Genomic DNA, 10,079 nt, shown 5'->3' on the forward strand with positions numbered 1-10,079 from the left:
TTCAAAACACTTAAGTTTGTTTTAATCAAAATGGTTTTTCCGGAAAATTAGTTTTGTGTGACATTTCATAAACACGGGGTTTCATCACTTTGTTTTTCAAATTACCACTTGTAGGAAAGATGAATCAAGTACAACTTAAAGTCCCTGATTTATCTTTTGAAAGACGAAAAATCACCAGAGTGAAATTTCTCAAGAAATGTGCCGATTCCTGTTCCACGCTTACCAACCTGGGAACTCCGGCAAGTCAGGTTTTTCATTTGAAAAGTTTCACCCAAGCCTGACTGTCCTTGGGTGATTTTGAATTCTTGTTCAACAATGGTGGAAAGTTTGTATCATCCATTGTTAAACCTGAATTCTCAGATGTTACCTCAATAACTGGCTCTTCTGGTTTTGACGAACCAGAATCATTGCCTGAATGTGGCTTGTCTGACTTTGACGAGTCAGATTCATCGCCGACATGTGGCTCCTTTGTTTCCAAAGAAACAGATTCATTGCCACAAACTGTTACCTTCTTCTTTATCTCCTCTTTTGTCCTCAGATTTGCATCTGATGAATTCATCTTGCTTGGCTTTGCAGACGAGGGAGTTGATTCATCAGCACTCTTATTCGATCTGTCGGGTGAACCCGAGGACAAAATCTTCTCCAGATATTCTCTGGCTTTCTTCCTCTTCTTTCGTAGTTTGTCTTTCTGCCCTTGAGAAAGTTTCACTTTCTTTTCTTGAACTTCAGGTTCTTGAACCTTCTGTTCTTTGACTTTCTGTTCTGAAACCTTTAGTTCCTTGGGCTTGACAGTGACTGGTTTCTTTGCCAATTTCTGAGAATTAACCCTCAATCTTTCATTTGATCTCCTTGGGCAATCCCTGGCAATGTGTCCTTTGATTTGACAGTTAAAGCATCTTCTCGTCTCAAATCTCTGTCTCTGGCAGTTAACAACAATGTGTCCTTGATAGCCGCATCTGTAACACACTCTGTTATCATACCCATCACCATTTTCATACCAAACGCTCAGATCAAAGCACTGTTTGTCTTGGTGATACTCTTTCCTCTTCTTGATTGTTGGATTTGTCTTTTGAGCACTGTGGTCTGACCTGCACCACTTATTACCAACAATTTTTGAGTTTTCGTTTTTCAATTTTTTTACTTTTTGATTGCGATTGGATGATCGATCTGATGAGCTTTTATTTTCTTTTTGAACAATTTTCGACTTTTTAACAATTTGTTTTTGTTCAACACTCTTCTTAACAGGTTTCTGCTTTGAGCATTCACCTATTTCAGTAGATTGCAAAACAGTTTTCTAAAACTTTTCCTTTTTATCATCAGATTTTTCACCACAATCTTCAACTTTGACATTGTCAAAGTTTGTGACATCGTCACTTATTGGAACAGAATTGATCGGTTTTGGACACGAAATATTCACATACGCTGAAGAAATCACAATACCTTTCAATTTATTTTCAAGCTCAGCAATTTTATGCCGATAACTTTCAGCTTCTTTTTCAAGCTGAATGATTTTAGCAAGATGAGAATTTATTTCAATCTGTTTCTCAAGATTATGTTTACCAAAGATATCTCTCTCATCTTCTAAAATCTTTATTTGACTTTGCAAATCTTTTTCAATTTTTATTTTTTCATTTTCTGAATTTTGTATTTGATTTTTCAAAACATTTTCTGATTTTTTAAGATTTTCATTTTCTAATGTCAAACTCTCTAAATCCCTCAAGAGTTTGGCATTTTCAAATTTTAGATTTTCACAGTTTGAGCACTTCTCGATCATATTTACAGCTTCAGCTTTCTTTTCCTCCTTGATAGCTTAAATTTCTTTGACCTGCTCTTCTTCCTCTCGAACACTTTCCTCAGATTTGAATTTATCTTTATCAGTTTCTGCATTACTAATCTTTTGTAGTTCAAGTTCTCGCTCTTTAATCTCTTCGATAAACATGCTCAAATTCACTTCTAAGTATATCTTCCTCAAATCTGACAAATACGTTCTCCACCTATCACCTGGAAACGCATTTGCCAACTTGTCAACCCATTCCTCATTAGTCTTGGTTATCTTCAATCTCATCATCTCCCAATACAACTCGATATACCTTTTTATCAATTCATCAGTTGATTCCCCCTTGATACCTGAAAAATTATTAAACTTGTTCAGTGTAAGATAGATTTCAGAATCCATATCTTGGGAATAAGAAATACACAGCAACAGATTTTCAATCAATTCAAAAAATTTCACACAAACAAACGACTATTCGATCGAATAACAAAGACTAGGCAACAACAATTCAAGTGAGGATTCTCTCGGGCGAGGATCCTATTCTTGAAAAATCACCTTGAATTACCTGCAAACACACAAGTAAACGATCAAATCAAACCTGATTGAATACGTAACAGTGTGTTGATAATCCCAATATAAGACTCGTTGTCAAAGATTCGTCGATTCAATCCAAAATTTTTTGGGTGTGTATCCGATACTTGACAAATCACTTTGAATCACCTTTGATACTTGGGCTAATGGACAAAACTGATCACACCTTTACATGGACCTTCACATGCACACACATTTTTAAAAAAACATAAATGCAAAGACAGAAATTAAATGCAGAAATGAAATATGTACAAACATATTTTTGTGAGTTTGTGTAAGAGGATCATATCAGTTTTTGAGACACATCACACGCACCGTTAAGCTTTTAGACATTTTAAGTTCTAAACGATTCACGTTGATTGACGATATAGTTGTCCTCTTAAATTTTCATACAATTTTCAATCTATTCAGGATACTATTTAAGTGTTTTATGAACTTAGTTCGATTCATGTGTCCCACCTCTTGAATATACTCCCGTATCCAGAATCCCAATATTCAGTCTTACAGGCAAGAATACTACAATGATATCTGTACATAAATTAGGGGTTAAATGCGAGAACTGAGGGATCTCAGGTCAGAACTTCCGTTCAGCAGAGAGATATCAGCTTCGACTTAGCAGTGTGTCCCCTTTAGAGGATCTTTTCAGCTACAACAGATGATTATCAATTTTATTGTCTAATCAGCTGAGGGCTTTATGCTATGTTTCAAGCATTTTGTGGAAAGTATTAGCCAAGGACTAGGTCAGAACTACCGTTCAGCAGAAGTCCCGGAATAATACCCCAGACATCATAGAGTATAAACACCTAGTATATCAGAATACGAGACCTTTCAAACGAGATTTCAGGGGTTACCTATATATCCAAGTAGTGTTCCCCACAAATTTCACAAGTTTGAAATTTTAGGTTTATATCCCGAATAAATCTACTAAATGTACAAAACCCTATCGTCACATCATCAGTGAGACCGTTTATTACATTTGACATTACCTTTCTTTAGCGTGCTGTGATAGTCCACTGATGTACTATCATTTCCTCTTTTTTTACAACAAAACTCATTTTGACTTTTTCAATGTTTTTGACATTTTCAAATTTTCTAATTTTTTTTTAAAATTTTTCTCCCCCTAAAATCAAAATATGTTTCAATTTTGATTTTCTGGGAAAATTTGAAACAAACTGTACAAATTTGACAACTTGATGAGAATCACTTCAATTCTCCATCCAGTTGGCGTAAACAATCAGAACTCCCCCTCACAACAAACTATTTTCCCATTATGATTTCAAAACACTTAAGTTTATTTTAATCAAAATGGTTTTTCCGGAAAATTAGTTTTGTGTGACATTTCACAAACTCGGGGTTTCATCACTTTGTTTTTCGATCAGATGTAGGAAAATTCAAGTACAAGTTAATGTCCTTGATTTACCATTTGCAGTTCAGAATCCTTTGTACCACTTGCAAAACATAAACTCGTCTAATAACTCTTGTAAGAAAAACACAAACAAACCTTTTTACCGTTTGTTTGATTGACTTTATCGATTAGAATTTTAGAAAGATGCCGATTCATGATCCACGATACCATCTTGGGATCTCCGGCAATTCCTGCAAAACCATCAAACACAGATTTTAAAAAAAAATGCCGATTCATGCTCCACGCTTACAAACCTGGGAGCTCCGGCAAGTCAGGTTTTTCATTTGAAAAGTTTCACCCAAGCCTGACTGTCCTTGGGTGATTTTGAATTCTTATTCAACAATGGTGGAAAATTTTTCTCATCCATTGTTAAATCAGAATTCTCGACTTTTACCTCAACACATGGCTCTTCTGGTTTTACCATACCAGAATCATTTCCTGACAGTGGCTTGTCTGACTTTGATGAGCCAGATTCATCGCCTGAAGGTGGCTTGTCTGACTTCGGCACATCCACTACTAGAAAACTTGGCAATTGTCACCAAAATTTGCTACCAAAAAAACCGGTGGCAAATTTAGCCACCTATTTCCCACGGATATGTAAATTAAGCGTACTCAGCACCGTTTGGTAGCAAGCGGTGGAAAATTTTGCCACCATCTATTTTTGGTGACAGATTTATGGAAAAATAAGAATAACTTCCTTAGATTATCCCAAATATATGCGTATTTTTTTAATTGCTACCATCTTAGAGGTAACAAAAAGAAATTTTAAGCCCATATTTAACTAGGCGGGTTAATATCCCGCTCATTATTTAGGGTTTTGAATGAAAACCAGGGCTGGTCATAGGCAAGCGTGGTTACCAATAACTCATCCTACCGACTCCACTCTCCAGCCACCAGCCCACCGTCGGCCGTCACAGCCCCTCGCCGGAGTAGGTCGCAACCCCTTCAGTTCTTCGACCTTCCCTCACTCATTCACTTTCTTCAGCCTTCAGGTTCGTTTAAACGTTCAATTTGCTGATTATAACTTTCAATTTGTTCATGTAGACATTCGATTTGTTGATTATAACTTTCAATTTGTTTTTTATTTTAACTTTATTCAAATATGGTATCTAAAGACAGTTTGTTACATTGGTATTTAAAAGACTTTGTATCTTGTGAATTTATTCTTATTTGATTTGCAGAGTGTAAATTGATAGCTTCGAAATAGATTAGCAGCCACTTCATAGTATTTGTCACATGTTCTATTGAAAGATTTTGGGCGCTTTTAAGCTGTAATACTATCTTCCGTTTATGCTCTTTGGTTATAGGTTACAAGTAAATTTTTTTCCCTTCAAGATGTAGAATTTTACTTTTGAATGAAAAATCAATTTGGGGGTTTTAATATTGTGTTAAGGAATTAGGATAAAGATACAGGTAATTTGGGTGTTGGGTTTAAATTTTATCGTTCCATACTCACCAAAGATCTTTTTTAAATCTTCGTTAGTGGTTGATTCAGATAGGTTTTTCACGTAGACATTGTTAAACTTTGTGTTGCTTAATGATGAGTCACGTTCTTGCTTGCTTACGAAGAAAGTGACCGACGTAAACTTGCTTGTCGTTGATCAGCATACCGTTAAGATTATCGATTGCGGTTTGTGCAGCTTCTTCGGTTTCAAACTCCACAAACCTCTAACCCTTTTGACTGGCCTGTACCATCTGTAGCTATCTTGCAACAGAGTATGTTACTGAAGCTAGAAAATGTGTTGTGCAATGCCTTGCTGTCAATTGACTTATCCAAATTCTGCACACAAAAACGAACGTAATTAAAAACTGAAAGAACATACTCCATGAAAGTGAGCCTTAGAGACATATTAATGATGGTTATACCTTGATCAATATATTTGCAGTTCCACTTTTACGAACGCTTGGGTTTCTATGAAAGTACATGATACGAATAGCTTTCCCATTTACCGCAGTGAAATTGAGTACGTCAATAGCCCTTGCAGCTGTAAAACACGTATAAGTATAAGGCACAAACAACTTGCAACCCAACTATGTGCTACAAAAATATAGTAGAGACATAACAAATGCATCAAATTAAATAACAGCCACCAGTCAAAGGGTTCTATGTATAACACAAGAATCTAAAATTCCAATTTATATATGTGAAAAAGAATTGTTGCAGTTATAAGTTGATTAACAAAAAGGTTGCAGCCACCAGTCAAAGGGTTCACAAGTACGCTTGTCATAATGTCACCATCAATTCACAAGTAACTACAAAGTGTGTTACATTTCGCCATTTAATTTCAACTGATATTTTTCCAACAAAAAATTAAAAAAGACATATTTGATATTTCCTAGGTTACTACTAAATTGTTAATATGATCTTGTTGGATTGCAGACATGCTTTTGCAACAATGTCATTTATTGCTGAAATCTTCATCTTCATGTATGTTGGTATGGATGCACTTGATGTCGAAAAATGGAAATTTGTCAAGGACAGGTAACCTTTTTCATATAATAGGTGGTAAAAAAACGGAATAGTAAAGTACAAGGATGGTCCTTGAGGTTTACCAAAATTTTGGATTTGGTCCCTAGCTTTTCAAAAGTACACAGATGCTCCCTTTGGTTTGCACTTTCTACCAAATTTAGTCCCCTGCCAACACATACAAAGGTTTCAGCAGGTCCAAGATAGAGGCTAAATGCGTTAGAAAGTGCAAACCACAGGCACCATCCATGAACTTTTAGAAATAAAAAACAGGGACTAAATGCGTCACTAAGTGCATACCACAGGGACCATCCGTGTACTTTTGAAAAGCTAGGGATCAAATCCAAAATTTTGGTAAACCGCAGGAAACATCTATGTACTTTACTCAAAACTAAAAGATAGGACGCAGGTCAGCCTAACCTGGACCGACCCATAATAAAATGATTTTTTGACCCAAATTGTTTTGACCCGTTACCCAACCTGCCAGCCCGCTTATCTTGAGGCAATTACTATTTCTAATTGATAATCTAATTTTGCAGTCCGAGAAATTCTTTTGGGGCAAGTGCTGTACTGTTTTGACTAATTATGGTTGGGGGAGCATGTTTTGTGTCCCCGATTTCAATAATATCCAACTTAACAACAAAGCCTACCGATAACAAAATCGAGTTTAAGCAGCAGGTAACCAACGTTAACTACCTTTTGAAATTTCTTGGCCCATTAATAATTCTCCATATGCATATTTTATTAATTAGTTTACTTTATTAATCTCCCAAAGATCACGGTTTGGTGGGCTGGTCTAATGCGAGGCGCTATCTCTGTGGCACTTGCTTATAAGAAGGTAAAATCTAATATTCAATTTAAATTAGCATGTCAATCGTGTCGAGTTCGTAAGTTGAAATAATACACGACCCATATATTTATTTGTGTTAAAGACATCCACCCTATCCCGCACACGCTTCAACGTGTAACCTGAAAATGACCTGTGAAACCCATTTATCTAAACGAGTCAAACAGGTTTCCCTTTAAAATATATAATTTTTTTTCCGAATTTTAAATGGGTCCCGATTATTTTCGTGTCGTTTTTCAGGCTTTATGAGGAATTATTGCCCCTAGTTTACATATGATTTATGTTAATATCTGAAACATATGCAGTGTACTGGGCCTGATGAACAACATATGGAGCCAGCAAATGCACTTTTGATCACCAGCACCATTATTATAGTGTGGTAAGTATCTTGATATTTAATTTATTTTATAGATTATATTTTAAATATAATGAACTATTTGTTTTATCAGGAAACGATTAATTTCTTGCTTAAAAGTTTGTACTTTTTTTATTGTAGAAACACAATAGGGGATATTTGATGCGGTTTTGAAGGGATACATAGACTTTGAGTCGGACCCCGTGGCCTCTTATATCTGACAGTGCAAAGGATCTTATTAGGAAGATGTTTCAGACCGCCTAACTGCTCATGAAGTTCTATGTATGTTGTGACTTGGTTATATATTGTTAGAATACCTTGAGTTTTTGCTGTCATTTAAACGTTATATGAATGATACATGTCATCCTTGGATTTGTGAAAACGGTGTTGCTCCTGATAGAGCACTGGATCCAGCCGTTCTTTCTCATTTGAAGCAGTTCTCTGCAATGAACAAGTTAAAGAAAATGGCTTTGCGGGTACGTTCATATGCTTGTTAAAATTTGCAAAAAAGATCGATTGTTACATAAGAAATGGTACAAACGGTTATTTACACAAATGCTATATTTGATTTATGCAAAAGTAATCATGAATGTTTTTTTGTTGTTTGGGTCCAGGTTATAACCGAAAGCCTGTCTAAGGTTTGAGAGAGATGTTCAAAGAAAAAGATATGGTGGATAAAGATACTATGCTCGATAGGATGTGACAAATTGAAGCTATGTTAACAAGTACAATTCGAAGATAAGCTACAAACACTTGGTTTTAAATGTTTTGACGTTTATCATATTAGGATAATTTTAGTTATCTGATGTTTTAGCTAGTATTTCTATTAGAATGTTTTATATGCTTTTGATACAAAGATGTTTTATATAATTTTGGCTTTTCGTGATATTATTAGACTTTAATATAATTTTGTAATTTTATTGATATGTAATTTTTATGAAAAAAGTAGGGAAAATTGAAAATCAATCTGAATCAAAAACCAATATTCAAGCAATCACAAAATGGTAGCAAATAATGGTAGCAAATAATTCAAAAAGTTCGTTAAATCCTACCGGTTTTCAATGAAAATGGTGGTTAAATGGTGGCAAATGGTTGGTGGCTAAATGGTGGAAATATCAAACGGTGGCAATAAAGTGGCAAAAAATCCGTCACAACTCGGTAGCAAACAAGACGGACCGTAGCAAACAAGAAGCGGTGGCAAATAATTTTGACCAATTTTGTGGTGGCAAAAATAAGGTGGCAAAATATAAAAATGGTGGCTATTTGGTGGCATTAGGGCAATTGACACGGATGTTTTTGTCACCACATTTTCGGTGGCAAAATGGTGACAACAGAGAAATTGCTACTATTTTGTGACCAAAAGTTACATCACAAAAACCCTCTTTTCTAGTAGTGATCAGATTCATCGCCGACCTTTTCCTTCTTCTTCTCCTCTTTTGTCCTCAGATTTGCTGACGAATTCGGTTTACTTAACTTTGCAGTCGAGGAAGTTGATTCATCAGAACTCTTATTCGATCTGTCCGGTGAACCCGAGGACAAAATCTTCTCGAGATATTCTCTCGCCTTCTTCCTCTTCTTTCTCAGTTTGTCTTTTTGCCCTTGAGAAAGTTTCACTTTCTTTTCTTGAACTTTAGGTTCTTGGACCTTCTGTTCTTTGACATTCTGTTCTGAAACTTTCAGTTTCTTGGGCTTGACATTGACTGGTTTCTTTGCCAATTTCTGAGAATTAACCCTCAATCTTTCACTTGATTTCCTTGGGCAATCCCTGGCAATGTGTCCTTTGATTTGGCAATTATAGCATCTTCTCGTCTCAAATCTCTGTCTCTGGCAGTTAACAGCAATGTGTCCTTGATAGCCGCAATTGTAACACACTCTGTTATCGTACCAATCACCATTTTCATACCAAACGCTCAGATCAAAGCACTGTTTGGCTTGGTGATACTCTTTCCTCTTCTTGATTATTGGATTTGTCTTTTGAGCACTGTGGTCAAACCTGCACCACTTATTACCAACAATTTTTGAGTTTTCGTTTTTCAATTTTTGTGATTTTTGAATGCGATTGGATGATCGATCTGATGAGCTTTTATTTTCTTTTTGGACATTTTTCGACTTTTTAACAATTTGTTTTTGTTCAACAATCTTCTTAACAGGTTTCTGCTTTGAGCATTCACCTATTTCAGTAGATTGCAAAACAGTATTTTTGATTTTTTCCTTTAATTCTAAAAACAATTTTTGTTTTTCAATTTTTCCATTTTCATCATCAGATTTCACATCACAATCTTCAACTTTGACATTGTCAAAGTTTGTGACATTGTCACTTATTGGAATAGAATTGATTGGTTTTGGACAAGGAATATTCAAAAACTCTGAAGAAGTCACAAAACCTTTCAATTTCTTTTCAAGTTCATCAATCTTGTTTCTTGAATTCTCAGCTTCGTTTTCAAGCTGAGATATTCCTTCAAGATGAGACTTGATTGATTTTTCATTCTCATTCTTAATGTTTTCAAGAACAGATTTTTCATTTTTCCAAAACTTTTAACTGTTCTTGAAATTTTGTTTCATTAGCTTTCAAATTTTTGTTCTCCAGTTTTATCCAGAAATCTTCATTTTCTGAAGAATTCTTTTTGTTTTCAGAATCCT

At 35.3% G+C, this 10,079-nt stretch overlaps 1 pseudogene; it reads left to right on the top strand.

Annotated features, from left to right (window-relative positions):
- The first annotated feature begins 4,581 nt into the window (after nt 1–4,581).
- Nucleotides 4,582–8,320, top strand: LOC110935694 (annotated as a pseudogene).
- The last annotated feature ends 1,759 nt before the right edge of the window (nt 8,321–10,079 follow it).

The sequence above is a fragment of the Helianthus annuus genome, chromosome 4, assembly GCF_002127325.2.
Source record: "Helianthus annuus cultivar XRQ/B chromosome 4, HanXRQr2.0-SUNRISE, whole genome shotgun sequence".
NCBI classification, from domain to species: domain Eukaryota; kingdom Viridiplantae; phylum Streptophyta; class Magnoliopsida; order Asterales; family Asteraceae; genus Helianthus; species Helianthus annuus.